Raw genomic sequence first — 18,894 nt, forward strand, 5'->3', positions numbered from 1 at the left:
AATCATGTAACATTACAAAGTACAATGCTTATCACAAGCAATCCAGTACCATCTCCACCTATTACACACAATACAGCTCAGATATGATCTCCAAATCTATTCCACTGTTTGCCTGCCTCCACAGCTCAATACCTGCTCAAGAATGAATGAGAATGGTTTACCGAACTCGTATTTAACCTACAAAGAGTCACTCACACTGGGAAAGATGTGAGAAGAGGCTACAATACTTGGTATTGTCCAATTCATTGGCATACTCAATCCCTTTGATTGTGCAAATCATCATGCACAACTATAGTCACAACTGATAGCACTCTGATCCTCTAACACTAGTCCCTGCTGAACTGAACATGCACTGACATGCAACTGAGTTAACTGATGTATTCTATAGTTGCATTATAAGTTAATAATTATGAATTAATTAATAACTAATTCACCCAACTCATCTCTAGTCTATTGGCCAGTTAGACTAAATACAACTAGTTTAACCAAGTCAATTGAACACAACTCCATGAACTGCTCCTCCAACTCCACAGAACTCAATCACTGAAGTTCTAACTAAGGTCCTACATACATAGATCAGTCATCCCATAGGTTACCACGTGATTCCTTCTGGGATCTGCATGTGCCACATCCGTAGCTCATCCTGAAGTTCTCCAAGAGAATAAGATCAAGTTTATAGTCCAAATATTATTAAGGGCTAATAATATTCGACTGTTCTATATTTAGACTGACAGTCACTCCGCTGTGATCTAAAAATAGAAGTCCATCTATTTTTCCCAACATGACCAATCATCCATAAACAGCATCCTGCAACTCATACACATGATCCATATGTCTAAAAATAGACATAGTCAAAAAATAGACTTGCGCCAAAAATAGCCCGCGAGCCCACTTAATGAAGGCGACTCCTTTTCACTAAGCTCCATCATCTTGTTGCATCCTCAACAATCATTTCTTGTTGCACACTTTTCAACACTCCCTCTCAACAAGAAAGGCTTCCTCTCAAACTCGATCATGTAACTCTGGAATGTTCTCCATGCAACACATCTGGCCGGTCCACTTGCTCTGTCATCAAAGTACCTGACTACTATTGCCTCTGTCGACTGAAAACTCTGCATCTCTGTGCTCTTCAGTATCTGACTGCTTTAGCCTATGTCACTTTGATCTCTGACTGCATCTATGCTGCTGCTAGTTCTATCTCCCAGCATTGCATCCGCAGTGCACCTCCCAACTGACCTCCCTATTGGGCTAGAAACACCCTCTGATGCTGAAGCTCTACCTGCTGCTGACAAGTGCTCCCTCTTTGACATCTGTGCTACTGTAACATCTCCATGCATCTCACACCATCGCACACCTCTCTGTGCCACCTAGCACTGTGCAAAACACTTGTGCCTCTCGCATTACTGCAGCCTGCTAGCTATGCGATGTCCTGGGATTCCCTACACTGTCGCTCTCTCTGCCACTCCATCCGCATCTGTCTCTACCCAATCAGTCAGTTTCTGCTACTACACATCGGGGCACCCGTAGCAAGGTCTCATCCAAGAGGTTGGGTACCTCAAGGATCCTGCCCCTCCTCCTTGGGACGATCAATCCACATCACCCCACCTCCTACCTAGAGGTATGGATGCATGCAATCCCTCAGCCCACCTGGCACGAAGTTTCCCCCTATTGGAGGTCTCTGCATGAGTAGATGTCTCTACTCAATCTCCTCACAGCTTCCCTTGTTGTGGCTGCTCCACAACCTCCTAAGGCTACTGCACCAATCGTGGCTCCTCCACAATCGTATGAGACTTCTTCTGGCTCTACATGTCGAGAGGTAATATACGCTCCCTCTCAACCACCAAGTCTCCATCAGTTGCCTCGCTGCTCAAGGCTTTACATGCATCTTGAACCTCCAGAGCATACAGGTTCTTGACTCGTGAACCAATCTGCTTCACCTGTCTAGTGATGATGTGTCTAAGGAAAACCTTTCCCTTACTGAAGACTACATCATAGCGTCTGTCTTCCAGCATCGCAATCGACACCAAGTTTCTCTTCAGTCCTGGTACATACTTGACATCGGTCAAGGTAAGGCGAGCTCCATGCTCCTCTAAAAAATAACCGTGCCTACACCTGAGACACTATACTTCTCATCATTACCCATCCCTATGAGTATCTGGAGATCTTTCTCCTCCAAAGTACTGAACAAACTTTTGTCACCGGTCATGTGGAAAGAAGCTCCACTGTCAAGAAACCAACCACTTCCCATCATGGATGAAACCATGCATGTGAAGAGTGTGAAATCCAACTCAAACTGTGAAGCAAGTGCCTCACCTTCAGATCCTTCCCCAGATCCCTTCTTGGACTTCTTCTTTGGGCAATTAGTAGCATAATGACCCAACTCATGACAACGAAAGCATCTCACCTTCGCCTTGTCAACCTTTTCCATCATGGAAGAACTAGATTCGGAAAGAGAAACCTTCCCTTTCCCCTTCTTCGCCTTAATCGCTAAGGCACAGTTCTCCTCATCCTGCATGGATGAAGAACCATCTTTGGTGCTCCGTCTAATCTCCTCTTGCACAAGATCTAACCACAGTCTTTCCCATCCTGACAATTTCTCTCGACCATTGACAGAGTCCTGATAGGAATGCCAACTCTTCAGAAGACCAAGGAGAGCCAATATCACCAAGTCCTCATCATCGACAGTAACCCCCACACTTCCCAGCTCATCTCGACACTGAGTGAAATTCGTGAGATACTTGGGCATACTGTCACCCTTCTCGTATTTGATGTTTCTGAGTTTATCTTTGAGTGCCAACTTCCTCTGGTCGCTCTTGCTTTGGAATAATTTTGTTAACGATTTCCACATCAAATATGGAGTAGCCTTTCCATGGAGGCTGGACACAATGTGATCCTTCACGCCCTCCAACAGAATTCTTCGACATTTTGCGGTCTTCTTTTGCCAAGCATCAGCTTGAGTAGCATCAGTAGGCTTTGGGACATCCGTCTCTATGAACTCCTGCAGCCCATTATCATCCAATACTGCCTCCATCCTGTCCTTCCATGCAATATAGTTTGACCTACCCTCAAGAGCATACTCCAATCACAATCCTGTGAAAGACATCTGAGTTTTGACACCAAGAAAACACTACTGCAAATTCAAATTCCACCAGCAACCAACTCAACCGCCTCGGATCTAAGATTCGTGAGAACAAAATATTTCTCGTACAGAGATCGCCTATATGGTCATTCACAGGGTATCTCACCTTCCAAAAGAAGGATGAATCCAGAGGCTACCTGGCCCGATTACAGACTCTGCCTGAAGAAATAAAATGTAAACACTTCCTGAATAATAGATCTAATGATGAGCCCCAAGGGTTAGCCCAACTGGTCAAGTCGTGCCTCGCCAAAACGGGAGGTCACAGGGTCGATTCTACCCGAAGCCCTTGGGGTTAGGTCTGTGATGACCGAGGGGTGTGATCCTAGAGATCAGCCCTAGTTATTTCGTGGACGTAGCCTGCACCCCCTGACCACGGGTGTACGTGAACCACCGGGAAAAAAAAAAAAAAAAAAAAAAGATCTAATGATCAATCCTCGCTTGATATCCTGTAAAATTCTCTTCTACAAATCAAGCAGCTCTGATACCATGTAGAAATTTTGAATAATTTAACACATATTCACAGAGATTATCCTGATCATACAATTATAAGCAGAACATGTATAATACATAATCTCCTCTACGTTGATAATCAATTTATAGAAGCAGAAACATTCATAGGCGCACATAGAAGCACCAATCAAACTCATTAACACAGTATGTATCCCGGGGAAAGCATCTCGCTAAAAACCCCAACTATCTGTATATTATATTGATTGAATCATGTAACATTACAAAGTACAATGTTTATCACAAGCAATCCAGTACCAGCTCCACCTATTACACACAATACAGCTCAGATCTGATCTCCAAATCTATTCCACTGCTTGCCTGCCTCCACAGCTCAATACCTGCTCAAGAATGAATGAGAATGGTTTACCAAACTTGTATTTAACCTCCAAAGAGTCACTCACACTGGCAAAGACGTGAGCAGAGGCTACAATACTTGGTATTGGCCAATTCATTGGCATACTCAATCCCTTTGATTGTGCAAATCATCATGCACAACTATAGTCACAACTGATAGCAATCTAATCCTCTAACACCAGTCCCTGCTGAACTGAACATGCACTGACATGCAACTGAGTTAACTGATGTATTCTATAGTTGCATTATGAGTTAATAATTATGAATTAATTAATAACTAATTCACCCAACTCATCTCTAGTCTATTGGCCAGTTAGACTAAATACAACTAGTTTAACCAAGTAAAACTGAACACAACTCCATCAACTGCTCCTCCAACTCCACGGAACTCAATCATTGAAGTTCTAACTGAGGTCCTGGATACATAGATTAGTCATCCCATAGGTTACCATGTGATTCCTTCTGGGATATGCATGTGCCACATCCGTAGCTCATCTTGAAGTGCTCCAAGAGAATAAGATCAAGTTTATAGCCCAAATATTATTAAGGGCTAATAATATTTGACTATTCTATATTTAGACTGACAGTCACTCCGCTGTGATATAAAAAATAGAAGTCCATCTATTTTTCCCAACATAACCAATCATCCATAAACAACATCCTGCAACTCATAGACATGATCCATATGTCTAAAAATAGACTTGCGCCAAAAATAGCCTGCGGGCCCACTTAGTGAAGGCGACTCCTTTTCACTAAGCTCCATCATCTTGTTGCATCCTCAACAAGCATTTCTTGTGGCACACTTTTCAACATTAATGGTGATTTGCCTCATGTTGGTTAACGAAATTCATCGATGGTCAATAATCCATTGATTTATTTCTATGTTCAACCTCAAAAACATTTATTCACATATATATAATTGTGTTATATGGGGGTTTATGTTTCGTGGCTCTAATATTAATTCCTAACAACATGTCAAGGAAAATAAGGGATCCACTCTCTAATATCAATTTACAATTCTCTTAATTTAATTTGGTTTCAGTAAGTGTGTCTATATCTTCACTCCTTTCAATTTAGGACAAAATCAACATATCTCTATCAACAGTGACATTCAATTCCATCAACCCAACCTTCTTCAAATTATAGCCTGGGTTCCAATGATTTCTTCCTTGTACAATTCAAATTTGATCTTCACAATCATCTTAGTAAGTGCTAACAGATAAACAAATTATGATGTAAATTTTATTTTAGTTATTCTTATTTGTTAGGGATGAAGGAAATTTTTTTATGCAACTTCTTGTATGCTTCTCATTTTACCCTTCTCCCTACTTCTACTATCTAACAATTTATCATCCATCTCCCAAATTTCTCAAGAAGTATTGGCTCAAGATTTGTAGAAACTTTGAAGGTAGTTTGTGCTATTAGGGTTCTCAAAGTTAGGATTATTGCTACAAATTTGTGGTATTTAGAGATATCTAACCTCACTGCAAATGAATTTTTGGCTTAGAGAAGTTTGTTAGTCTATTCAATATCATCACTATGTAAAGTAACTAAGGTAGACATTACCAAAAGAAAAAAAATTCTTATGCTGTTGGTAAGGATTCAATAATTGGTCCAAATTGTTTTTGAATGATATTCTTGGTTTTGGTAGGATATTTGAAATTGATTTATATTTATGAGTGTAATGGGTTGATCCATGGGATAAAAAATATGCTCAAAAATCAAAGTGCTCAAAATCTCCTGAAACTAGTGACAAATCACAACGCTCATCATTTTGATTCCAATGATGCGTGAATCAACTCAATCAGACATCATATGAGAAATTTATTATGTTATGAAGTTTTTCACTAACAATAAAAAAGTCAACTTACAGGGTTGACTGGGTTGTTGACTAGGCAAGCCATATAGTGACGTGAAGATGGTATGAATAAGATGACTAGGTTGTATGACAAACGTGTGGAACAATCACATGTTGACACATGGCTTGCTCGTACAGGTCAAATTGGCAAGTTGTGATTGGTTATTGTGTTTTATGGTTGACCAATCGAGAGGCGCCATGTGGCTCAATGAGAGGGCGCCACATGGCCCTCAGGATTCGTGCCAAAATTTGAATGGGTCAATTGGAAGGCCTTCACCGAATTTGAACCCACAATCTATTAGTTATAAACCAATCACCGAGTCGTTGCGCCAACCATATTTTTTATTAAATATAGTCACTCACGTTATGTTTGAATTTGAATTGTTGGCACATTCAGAGAGGGGGGCAAGGCACACAAACCCAACCCCTAGTTATGCGACACCCATACGACCGAGTAGTTAGGTGAAGGGGGTGGGCATGTGACCTAGCCACGAGCCACATGGCGTAACAATAGAACTGACAACTGAGTTTGAATTTGAAATCCGGCAGGAGGCCTAGCCCCAAGTCCTGTTATAACACATGTAACCATAGGCAGGGCTTGTAGAGTTCGGGGCTGGCATGTGGCCTTAAATAAATCATGATGACTAGGGGTGGAGTGTTAGGTCCACATTCCTGGCCACATGGCCTACCATGTGACCAGATCGAGAGCCTAAGAAATTGGTTCTTAGGCCTTATTGGTGCATATATCCATTCAACAATTTGCACCTTTTTTGGCGGAAATTTCGTCACTCCCGCACCAAATTATCACATGGCAGTTCTATCAAAGGGGAGATTCATTGCTTGGTTAGCTAGTTTTTCCATTTTGTAGGACATATATCAGAAAAAGGAACCAGGAGGCCTAACTTGGCCATTTTTCAGTCTTTTTGAGCCCAAGAAGAGCCTATATAAGAGTTTTTGGGTGTTTTGGACACAATGGTAGCATTATTTTTGTGATTTGAGAAAACTAAATTGATGCAATTTCATATTTGAGCATATAATATAAAGACCCAACATTTGAAGCTGGACCTAGAGATGTAACCTAGGAGGGGTGAACTCTATCATCAAATTGTTGTTTTGTGATGTTGTTCATGGTCTATTTTTCTTTGTTTTTAATCAACAAAGCTTAACTATATTTATAAATTTATGGGATTTTGAAATTTCAATCAATTTCTCACAAGACATAAAATAGCTTGCAAACTTTTCAAGAAACCTTAAAATTACTAATTATAGATCAAATTTGGTATCAGAGCATGGTTGTTGTGAAGATTTGATTATTTTTTCAAGTGTTTTTGAATGATTTCTAGGTCTAAGTTCAAAAGAGGAGAAGGAGTGCTTGAAGAGCCTAGTTCTCAAATTAGCTCAAGGAAGAAGTCTCAACTCCATAAGTGATGGAACACGAAGAAGGAGAGGGGAAAGACATGATGTCTGAGAAGGATATAGCTTTTAAAAGGGATTTCTTTGAAATGTCTGAGATGGTGAAAGTGTTGTATAATAAGAGGACAAGAAGGTTGCAAGGAGAGAGTTAAAATCCACCAAAAGGTAATGGGGGTAATGGTAGCAAACCTCCACCTCCTCCTTCACCTCCATATAAACCTCCATCCTCACATCCATCTTCACCTCATTCATCTCATAGACCTAATCCTCCTACACCTCCAAGAGGACATAAGTCTCCTTTGCTTGAGCTTGATGTCAAGCTCAAATTACCTATGTACAATAGGGAAGTGAATGCAGAAAAGTTGGAAAATTGGGTTCATCAAATTGAAGTCTATTGCAAGATTCAAAAGATTGATAATGATGTGAAAAGATCCAAATTTATTCTCTTCATTTGGAAAATGTATCCCTCATCTTGTGGGAGGCCAGAACTCAGGAAGAATTGAAGAAAAATGGTAAAATTATATCCTTGGAATGATTTTGCAGTTGCATTAAGAAGACAATTTTATCCATTAGCTTATATGAAAAAAGCAATTATGGATTGGCAAACTTTTATACAAGCTAAAGGTTAGAGTATTAAAAGTTACACACAAGAATTTAGAAGAAGAGCTTTAATATTGGGGGTTGATTTGTCTTCACAAGATACTCTACTTAAGTATATAGGTGTATTATATAGTTATCTGAGACATACTATATTTATGTTTAAACCCACCAATCTGGATGAATTATGTGTATAGGAAACTCATTTTGAAGCAAGAGGCAAGAATGTTCCTCAAGATACTAGCAATAAACCTTTCAAAATTGGGGAAAAAGGAAAGGGGAAGTTTAAAGGAAAAGGAAAAAATAATGCTACAATCAAGAAAGAGGGAGAGAAAGTCACATGCAAACATTGTTCAAAAGAAGACCATGATGAAAACAAATGTTTGAAATTATATCTAGAAATGAGACCAAAGAAGTTCAATAACAAGGGGAAACAAGAGACTGCTGCTACAACTCAACATGATCTACGATATGACTCAGGTGATGAAACTAAAATCAAAACCATGGGAATGAAAGGTATAGCTTATCATGCAAGTGCTAGTTCTTCTAGCAAGCCTATTGAGTCTCAAGATGATAAAGTGAGAACTAATATTTTCCATATTAGAGTCATAACAAAGCATACAAAGGTTGATACCTTATTTGATCCCAAGTAAATCTTATCTCTGAAGCAATTGTCAAGAAACTTAATCTAGAGATCACACCTCATACATAACCTTACCCTTTAGGTAGGGTGTGTGATAATGAAAAATTGCAAGTGACAAGATGTAAATTGAAATTTGCTATCACTGCAAACATTATAGATGAGGTAGAACTTGATGTTGTACCACTTGAAATTTGTGGAATGTTTTTAGGGAGTCCATATTTGCATGACCAAAAATCCATATTCCATCGTCAAGAGAAAAAATATCATATTTTTAAAGATAGAATTGAGTATATTATTAGAGCACATCGCAAGAAGATGAAATTATCTCTTGTGAATGCAAGACATATAAAAGGCTCGTAAATTCTAGTAAGAATTTTGTGTTGTTGATGATTAAAGAAAATGATTCTACAGAATTTGAAGCTTTTTCAAGATGTGATTCTAAACTCAAGCATGAATTGGTTGAAGTTGTTAATATGTTTCAAGAACAAGAAAGTTTACCTCTAAAAAGGAGCATTCAACATGAGATACAATTGCAGTAGGATGTAACACTTCCAAACATTAGCATGTATAGAATGTTAGTTTTGGAGAATGCAGAGATCAAGAAGAAAATTCATGAGTTGCTTGACAAAGGGGTCATTAGGCCTACTACATCTCCTCATGGTTCTCTTATTGTTTTGGTTTCAAAGAAAGAAGGTACGTGGCGCATGCATGTAGATTTTAGAGCTTTGAATAAGATCACAACAAAGAATCATTATCCTCTTCCTCACATTTATGATTTGCTAGATTAGTTAAAGGATGTTTTTTATTTCACCAAGTTGGACTTGAGAAGTAGTTATCATTAGATAGGAATTCTTTAAGGTGATATTTGGAAGACTACTTTCAAGACAAAACAAGGTTTATTTGAATGGTTAGTTGTGCCTTTTGGGATTTGTAATGCACCTGCAACATTCATGAGAGTTATGAATGATGTGTTGAGATCATTCCTTGATGATTTTTTCTTAGTCTACTCATATGATATTCTGATTTTTATGCCGTAAGGCGTTTCCCTCTGAAATGAACTCCCCCAAATGCCTTTCTGTCCTAATCGTAGCCGTTAGATCTTTTGTTAGACGATTGAACAAAAATTAGCCGTCTAATTTAATAAAAAATGTTTTAAAACATTAAAAATAAAAACGTTCCACTTTCGACTTGACATCTGTGCGCCGAGCATGGGAAAAGCCCCTGATTCCAGTGTCGTCTGGACTGCATATTCTTGCAAGGATTACTCCTACCTCATTCAGAGAAAATACTAGAAGGGCTTCAATGACTGCAAAGACTGCTTCAATCTTCAAGGCCGGGAGAAAACCAGGTAGGTAAATGGCGGTGGCTCCATGGATTACTCTGTCGAGGAAACCATGCAGAGTAGATATGTACATTCATACGGATCTAGGCAGTTCCATGTAGTTTACAAAACATTTCCATATGTTCATGCAGATAGGGCCGTGCAATCCATAAAGCAACACAGTCCAGATATACAACATGCTGTATCTTCTCGGGCCAACTGTGCTACTCAGTTTAGGGTGATTTGTTGACCATAGAGCTGCTGGATTTTAGCACACTGTGAAGGTTTCTTCGTAAGTGTTTTTGAAAGAATGAAAATCTGATTTTGAAGGAGAAATTACCTCTGTATGTGTGAAACTGTTTTATGCTTCCACTATTTAATTTCTAGCTATTGTGTGATTGATGATATGGCCTGAAATTTAATTTCCGGTTAATTAAATTCAGCAAGTTATTTGTTTAATTAAGATCATAACGACATTAGTCATCCGGCCATTCTTACTGTAGTGTGCCCTACCCTAATGGCAGTAACCCTCAAAGGGATGAGGCCAGCGATCATGCATGTTGGATTTTGAGAAGTGCAGGTGTGTCCGCTTTCTAATATTAAGCAGTCCACCAGGATTTCATTTTTCACTGTTGTGTCCACTGTGACCTACCCAAATGGCAGGAGTCTCAAAGGGCAGAGGATGTGTGATGGTGCATATTAGATACTAGGCAGTCCTCTTGAATTCCTTTCTTGTTGTAGTCTGTCCTAAACTAATGGTTGGAGTTTCAAAGGGATGAGACTGTGCGATGGTGCATGTCAGACACTAAGCATTCCATCAGTATTCAGTTCAGAATGTAGTGTGCCTTGTCGTGATCCCTAACGGCAGGAAGTCTCAAGGGAATGAGGATGGGAAATGGTGCATATTCATTTTGAGTAGTGGGTGTGTCTGCTTTCTAAAAATAAACTGTCCACGAGGATTCCATTCTTACTGCAGTATGCCCTATCCTCATGGCAGGAATCTCAAAGGGGATGAGATTGGGGTAACGATGCATATTGGATACCATGCAGTCCACACATATTACATTCTTACTGCAATGGACCCTACCCAAATGGCAGGAAATCTCAAAGGCACGAGGCTGGGAGATGGGGTATAATGTATTTTGAGAAGTTCAGGCGTGTCTACTAAATCTCGAAGGTATGAGGCTGGTTGATGGTGGATACTGAATCCTAGGAAGTCCCCCAGGGTTACATTCTTGTTGTAGTGTGTTCTATCTAAAGGCAAGAGTCTCAAAGGGGCGAGGCTGGGTGATGATGCATATTGGATATTAAGCAGTCCACCAGGATTGCGTTCTTCCTGTAGTCTGTCCAACCCTAATGGTGGTGGCTCCATGGATTACTCTGTCGACGAGTTCTTGAATTTGAAGAAGAAGACAATTCGAATTGGGTTGGACATCGGAGGAGGAACAAGAACTTTCGCCGTGAGAATGAGGGAGCGGAATGTAACGATTATTACGACTTCCATGAACTTGAACGGGCCCTTCAACAGTTTCATTGCCTCCAGAGGGGTTATTCCCATGTATATCACTATAACACAGAGGTTGCCATTCTTTGAAAATACTTTGGACATTGTTCATTCTATGCATGTCTTGAGCAATTGGATTCCCTCACAGCATGCTACCAGGCGGTCCCATGATATGACGGGGCCGTCGGGTCAGCAAACATGAACGTATATGCCTGTAATAGTGACAAGAAAACCGTAGAAAAGAAAATATAAGGGGGCGAAGAAGGGAAAAATCGAAAGTATGTACAGGTGGGTTGAGCAGATTTGCCACTGGGTATCATCAAGATTGCCACTAGGCATCATCAAGATTGCATGTTTCGATCACCCATTCAGGAACTATCGGTGGGCCTTTCCATTTTGTTGTCAAAAAATTTCCTCCGATTCGAACGCAGACAAATTGATTAGAAACCCACTCAGCCATTGGCATTCCCTCCTCCTTTTTTTCGAGGCTTCGATCAAATTTCTCTTAGCTGCTCTGTACTAGGTGAATTGGGTCTCAGCCATAATCGAGCTTTGGGTTTCAGTCATAATCGAGCTTTGGGTTTCAGCCATAATCGAGCTTTGGGTTTCAGTTATAATCGAGCTTTGGGTTTCAGTTATAATCGAGCTTTGAAATCTGTAGAAAGGAGGTTATTGAGAGAAGAATAAGTGGATTTGCAGGTTGCTGCCAATTTGATGATTTTGATTGAATGTGCTAATTAAGATAATGGCAGAATAGGGAAAATCGAGCTTGGGAGCTTGTCTTTTATTTATATTCAGCTTGATTATATATGTATTTTAGTTCGGGTGAAGCGGCATCATGGTGCAAGGAGCAATTTAGGGCAGCTTTTATGATAACAATAATAAGAACTGAACCTTGTTTTTGGGCCTAGATTTAACCATGGTGGAAATGGAGCCGGGTTTTAGGAGAGAGTTTTTAGTAATCATGGCTAGCGATCTTATGACTAAATATCACGATGGCACTACAAAAATAGATGCGGATGAAACTGCTGGTGAAGAACGCCATCTGAGACACAAGCGCACCAAGTATCATCTGGTAATTTTCCCAGTGAATAATGCTCATTGTTTATATTTTTATTTTCCAAGTCCTTTATTTGAGTTTTAGCTTTTTTTTTATTACGAATCTGGCCTGCATGAACATACCCATCATTGATTATGTTGAGTTTGATTATATGTTGTAGTATGAGTTATAAAACCAACAAATAGACTTTAATCCTATGGTTGTTACAGGACATATTCATTGTTATTTTCATTTTTATGGAGTGTAGTTTGCTTTGGGTGAGTCTTTATTTTTGAAATAAATGGATCAGGGTTGGTCTCTAGGCCGAAAGGAGCTTAAAGGTATCCATATCATCCGCCTGTGAGAATACAGATGGAGTTGGGGAGAGTGATTTGGAGAGGGACCTGGTTCACCATGATTGCAACAAGTGAAATGAAATGTTTGAAAATTTCTAAGAAGCTGGTGCAGAGCTGCTAAGCCACATCTAGAAAGCAAAACCAAATAAACATCTCTCCTTAGGACATGCAGAGATGGAGTTAAAGATTTTTAAGTTTTTAACCATTCAATTTACCTCCCTTTTTCCAACGGCTATGATGTTTGAAAATTTATGCAGAACTGCTAAGCCTCATCTATAACGTGAGTGGAACATAAGCATAAAGTTAAGATTGAGCCTTGAGCTTTGCTAGTGAAAAACCAAATAAACATCTCTCCTTAGGACCTGTAGAGGTGGAGTAAAAGAGTCTTTAAGTTTTTAACTATTCAATTCACCTCCCTTTTTCCAACGGCTATGTTGAAATGTTTTGAGAAAAGTTATTTGAAGAGTACCCTGGGTCACCAAGACTGTTATGAATGAAAGTGTAAATGGATAAGCAATTGGTTGAAACCTCCCAGAGTACTTCAAGAATGTTGGTGACTTACAAGTATGAAGCTATGTTTGAGCCCTGAAATTCTGTTGGGCAAAATTAAATAAAACATCATTTGCTCAAAATACGTTTTTGCCCAAAATTGGTTTAAATCATCAATAATACGATGTTTGCCGTATTAGTGGCACTCTGAATTTGTTTACAACCTCAAATAGATTTTTGTTTTTACCTGGTTGGTCATTAATAAATTTTGAATGTCTTGAGAATCTTGATTTTTTTTGTAGGGTATCAAGAATTGAAAATATGTCTTTTGACATTGTTGAGGAATTTAAGAAAGTTGTGTGCTTCTACAAAACTTCGCTGAGGCATTGCATGGTGTGGATTTCCTTAGTTTTTTTTTGTATCTACCTTCTATTCTCTTTGGCAATGATGCTTCTATTTCATGTTTTGGTGGATTAGCAGGGGAGCCCTGTAACAAGCACGACATTCTCTCCAGGATTTTTGTTGCATCCATTCGAGGAGGCTAGTCCATTGGGTTTAACGCTGAAGAAAACACCTTCATTCATAGAACTTATTCAAATGAATCTTTCTGAAGGGGACTCAGCAGCTCCCTTAGCTATAAATAATTCCAGCTTGGAGGTGGGGAGAAAGAATGAATCAAAGTGTGCACCAGGACCGGATATTGTTGAAAAGTACAAGGCCTCAAACTTCCCAGCCTTGGTTTTGAGAATTGGTTCTTGGGAGGTAATATGCATACGAAATTAATACAGCTAAATTTGCATATTAAATTCTTCAATCTTGTCAGAACATATTAAATATTTTTTGTTCACCTGAACAAGCCTTTTGATAGCCACTGATGGAAACTCATGACATGGTAGTAAGTAATGCACATTTAGCAAGATTGCATTGACATAAAGATGCTGATGATGCTAGTGTATTTCAAGATATGAAGGAGACTTGGTGGTAAAATGCTATGATGCAAAGCGTAGACTTGTTTGGGAAGTCTTGGAGGGTGGTCTGAAGAGCAAGATGGAGATTCATTGGTCAAATATAACCTCTTTGAAGACCAGTTGTCCCGAAAATGAACCTGGTACCCAAGAGATTGAAGTAAGCATCAGGTTTTGCTTATTTTTTGTGTCCTACTTGAGGCGGAGTTGAAGTGCAGGTGCTTTTGATATTTCTATACCAGTATCTTTTCTTTTGTATCATACAGGTATGACTTCCATGAACTTGAACGGGCCCTTCAACAGTTTCATTGCCTCCAGAGGGGTTATTCCCATGTATATCACTATAACACAGAGGCTGCCATTCTTTGAAAATACTTTGGACATTTTTCATTCTATGCATGTCTTGAGCAATTGGATTCCCTCACAGCTGCTAGAATTTGTACTCTATGATATCTACAGGATTCTGAGGCCTGGAGGCCTGTTCTGGCTAGATCATTTTTTCTTCACAAAGGATCAGCTGAAGATCTATGTGCCCATGATTGAGCAGCTAGGGTATAAGAAGATGAAATGGTCTGTTGCCCCTAAGTTGGATAGAGGGCCCGAGCTCAAAGAAATGTATATCTCTGCTGTCTTGGAGAAGCCACTTAAGACGCAGTGCACAGGCTACTTGTAGATGCAGTTTTAAGTTTCATGGGCTTAAGGCCCCTTAACTTAAAACAAATAAACATTTCTCTCTGTAATGAATTTTAATTTTCAATTATGGGAATATATATGATGCCCTTGCCTGTTTTTAAGATATTTGCCACTTTCAGTGTATGGTTCATGTATCTGGGTTTGATTTAGGGCTCCAAGATTTTCATATTCATATTAATATATAAAACACATCTGCAATATGAATTTCTGGATTTTCTACCGTGCCATGGTTTTCATTGATTTTTGAAAAAATGTGGATGGTTCGTCTGTAATGGTCAAGGGCTGAAATTCAATGGCCATGTTTAGTAGGGTTTGACTGCAATGGCGAAACTGCAAATTAACTGGAATTCATCGAGATAAGCTTATCAAGAGAAATGATAAGCTTATCTCATGACAAATAGGAAAAACGATGATGTTGAATTCTAGAGAACAAATTGATTAAAATTAGAAGCCCAAAGGACATGGACCAAGAGCATTTTGTGTGCCAAATCCAAATGTAGTCATTTTGAAAAGAAATGGCACTTTTGAAGAACTTCATGAGTACTCAGATCCTTCAACAACGAAAGAGTTCAAGAATCAAATGTCCTAGAATGCATGCAATGTGAAGAGAGCATACAAACTTTTACTCCGTAAAACTATGATGAACATGAAAATTATGAAAAAGATCAAGAGAATTTCATTCAAACAAGAGCTCAACTAAGTAGGTTCAAGCCTAGAAATCAAGTAGGTAAAGGAAAAGCATTCAATAATACTCCTCATTCAACCCTTCATCAAGCTAATGAATAGCATACAAGGAACAAGCTAATGCAATGATGAAGATGATTTATAACATAATGAATGAATTGATAGAGCTACAAATTACTCATCCTTTTGTTAAAGTGATTAAAATACCTCAACAAAAGGAGAACTTGTTGAAAGCCTAGGAGAATATAAATCCATCAAGCTCAAGAATAGAAACAACTTTTATCAGTAGTTAACAAAGACCCAAGTACCTCCACCTAGAGTAAGAAGAAAGATACTCCTTTTTATCTCTCTCAAAAATCATGATTTTTATCTTACATAATTGCATGGTCCATAGTTGTCTACAAATAATATAATGCCACTTTCAATTATGAAGTTTTTAGGATTGGAACACCAAATATTATGAAGCCCCAAAAAAGTATACACGCTATTGGTTCAAAATAGATTCCTTCCTATGATAAAATTAAAGATTTTTGTGCATGGATAAGCTCTGCTCCACATATAAATACAATCTTCTCTCTGATTGTAGTTGACTTTCCAATGGCTTATGGAGTTGTTGTTGGTTGTGATTAATCAAATGGCTGATCGTACCTACGGTTGTATAACTTTGTTTTACTTTTTTATGATCTATGAAATGGATTTTGAAGGGCTGTAAAGCTTTCAAATGAAATATTTGCTCCAGATCTATCCTATACAAATTTGTGACAGAAATAGCGACTAAGATGGCCATAAAGCGATCTCTTACTTCCAGATTAAAGGTTATTTGGGCACAAGTACCATGCGAAATTAGATACAGAGGTTCATTAAATAAAAAAAACAGTTATATTCACTTGGAGCTGGTGCCGAAGAGGATTTGCTGTCTCGTGCAGAAGCTTTCACATTCAAGCTTTGGCCTGATGATTTGGATTGCATGATGTGCTTTTTATTGTTCACTGATGAAATATTTGATGCATTTTAAAAAGAATTCTGAGAAATAGTTTGACAAACCATCTAATAGTTCTAACAGATCACTTGGTGAAAGCATTGCTTAAAGCATATTTAGAATAATATTTGTATTGTTGTGCAGGTAATGAAGTATGGTACAAATGAAACACTATCAGACCAAGCCTTAAATGGCCATTCAGCACAGGTGTTATTTTAGCCAATTTGGAACCCACGAGTGTTTTATCTTGATTGTGGTCTTTTATCAAAAGGTGGCAAATCACTTTTAGACAATACTTTTATTTCAAACTGGCAATCAAATGCAAAAACAAATTTGTCTCTCCGCGGCTCTCTCCTCTTTTTTATGAAACTCTGCTTAAATGTAGTCAACTATTTATCATGCTGGAATCACGACTCTCTCCTCTTTTTTATGAAACTCTGCTTAAATGTAGTCAACTATTTATCATGCTGGAATTATACAACTGTTTCCTTGATATATACCAAACACTAGAAGAGAATATGAAGAGGAAGAGCAAGTTGCTTTCCCAAGTTCTTGATCACATGATATTGCTTCTTCTAATGTATTTCTGTGAGACACTGAGGGATCTTCTAACACCACAAAATGTTCAGCAAGAGATTCAGAGGACTGCAACACCCGCCTCTGTGTGGAGGATCTGTCAGAAACAACCAACTTCAAGAGTTAGATTCGTAGATCTATTACTTGATTAGAAGAGAAAATGAAGATTAAGTGGTTACTCTAGAGTCTAAATGACAAAATAAATCTTTAATTATGAATGGAATAACAAGCAGATACAGTATACAGTAAAATCGCGTTATTTTTATGGCTGTGAAATGTAGAATTTGTGTTCCAAAATTAATTTTGAAACTTGGCCTCTTCTTCAATACACAAAATAGGGTTCCTTGATTTTACTAATATAGATGACATATGATGCCCACTGATTGTCTTTTCAAGGCTTGGAAATATATGCATAAAAAATCTCGACTTCCTTAAATTATGAACGGCCTTAGAACTGTCCTTTAAAAGATTCCCCGCTTCCTTACAAATATGTGGAATGACAAGTCCACCACCTTTCTTCTTTTATAGCCCGGAGATCAAGAAATCACAGCTCCGATGACCTATACTGGTTGGCCAAATTCACAGAGCATGACAGTATATAGCAGTGCTTTATGTGACATAGGCTTCTTGGCCTTATTACAAGCACAAGGAATAAGTAGGCATCTTCTTAGATAAAACAATCGACATTAACAAAACTTTCTCTCTTCAATAACTCAGAGAACAAAGAGGCATGAATAGGTCGGATTCACTGTCTGAATTGAAGAGCAAGAGAGAATATACGACAGCAGGGAGAGACCATGCAGAGCAGATATGTACATTCATATGGATCTAGGCAGTTCCATGTAGTTTACAAAACAGTTCCATATGTTCATGCAGATAGGGCCGTGCAATCCATAGAGAAACACAGTCCAGACATACAACATGCCGTATCTTCTCGGGCCAACTGTACTGCTCAGTTTAGGGTGATTTGTTGACCATAGAGCTGTTGGATTTTAGCACACTGTGAAGGTTTCTTCGTAAGTGTTTTTGAAAGAATGAAAATCTGATTTTGAAGGAGAAATTACCTCTGTATGTGTGAAACTGTTTTATGCTTCCACTATTTAATTTCCAGCTATTGTGTTATTGATGATATGGCCTGAAATTTAATTTCTGGTTAATTAAATTCAGCAAGTTATTTGTTTAATTAAGATCTTAAGGGCATTAGTCATCTAGCCATTATTACTGTAGTGTGCCCTACCCTAATGGCAGTAACCCTCAAAGGGATGAGGCCAACGATCATGCATGTTGGATTTTGAGAAGTGCAGGTGTGTCCGCTTTTTAATATTAAGCAGTCCACCATAACATTTCTGCCTCCATACCACAAGATCGAGAACAGAGTAATCCTTTCTCCAAGGTTGGCTTCATGAAATGACCTTTGGCCTCCTAGGAGAATAAAGTTATTTTCAAAAGACTTATCCAAAAGCATACTTATGCCCAGAATGTAAAAGAGAGATAGCTCCATTGCATAGCAGACCTTTATTGTTTCTTGTGCTCAGAACAATAGGAACACTTGGCTCCTTCTTAATGTGGTTCAGAGAACTAGGCCAACAACTTGGTTCTTCATTGCTCCATAGGACTCTCTTTAATTCATTGATCAAATCCAAATAAATATATGTATCCCTAGAGTCACTTATTTGATCCTCAACAAATTTTCTTGTTGGACATCTTTGTTTACAAGACTTGAATTTATGTGAGCACAGGTGACTGGATGGAAGGACTGCTAGCTTCAGAATTC

The 18,894-nt window shown here is 38.6% G+C and overlaps 1 pseudogene; it reads left to right on the plus strand.

The window, feature by feature from the left end:
• The first annotated feature begins 9,722 nt into the window (after nt 1-9,722).
• LOC149209527 (putative methyltransferase At1g29790 pseudogene) lies at nt 9,723-14,861 on the plus strand (annotated as a pseudogene).
• The last annotated feature ends 4,033 nt before the right edge of the window (nt 14,862-18,894 follow it).

Source organism: Pinus tabuliformis, chromosome 1_2, assembly GCF_031772625.1.
Source record: "Pinus tabuliformis cultivar Carrire ecotype Pingquan chromosome 1_2, CPIR1, whole genome shotgun sequence".
Classification (NCBI taxonomy): domain Eukaryota; kingdom Viridiplantae; phylum Streptophyta; class Pinopsida; order Pinales; family Pinaceae; genus Pinus; species Pinus tabuliformis.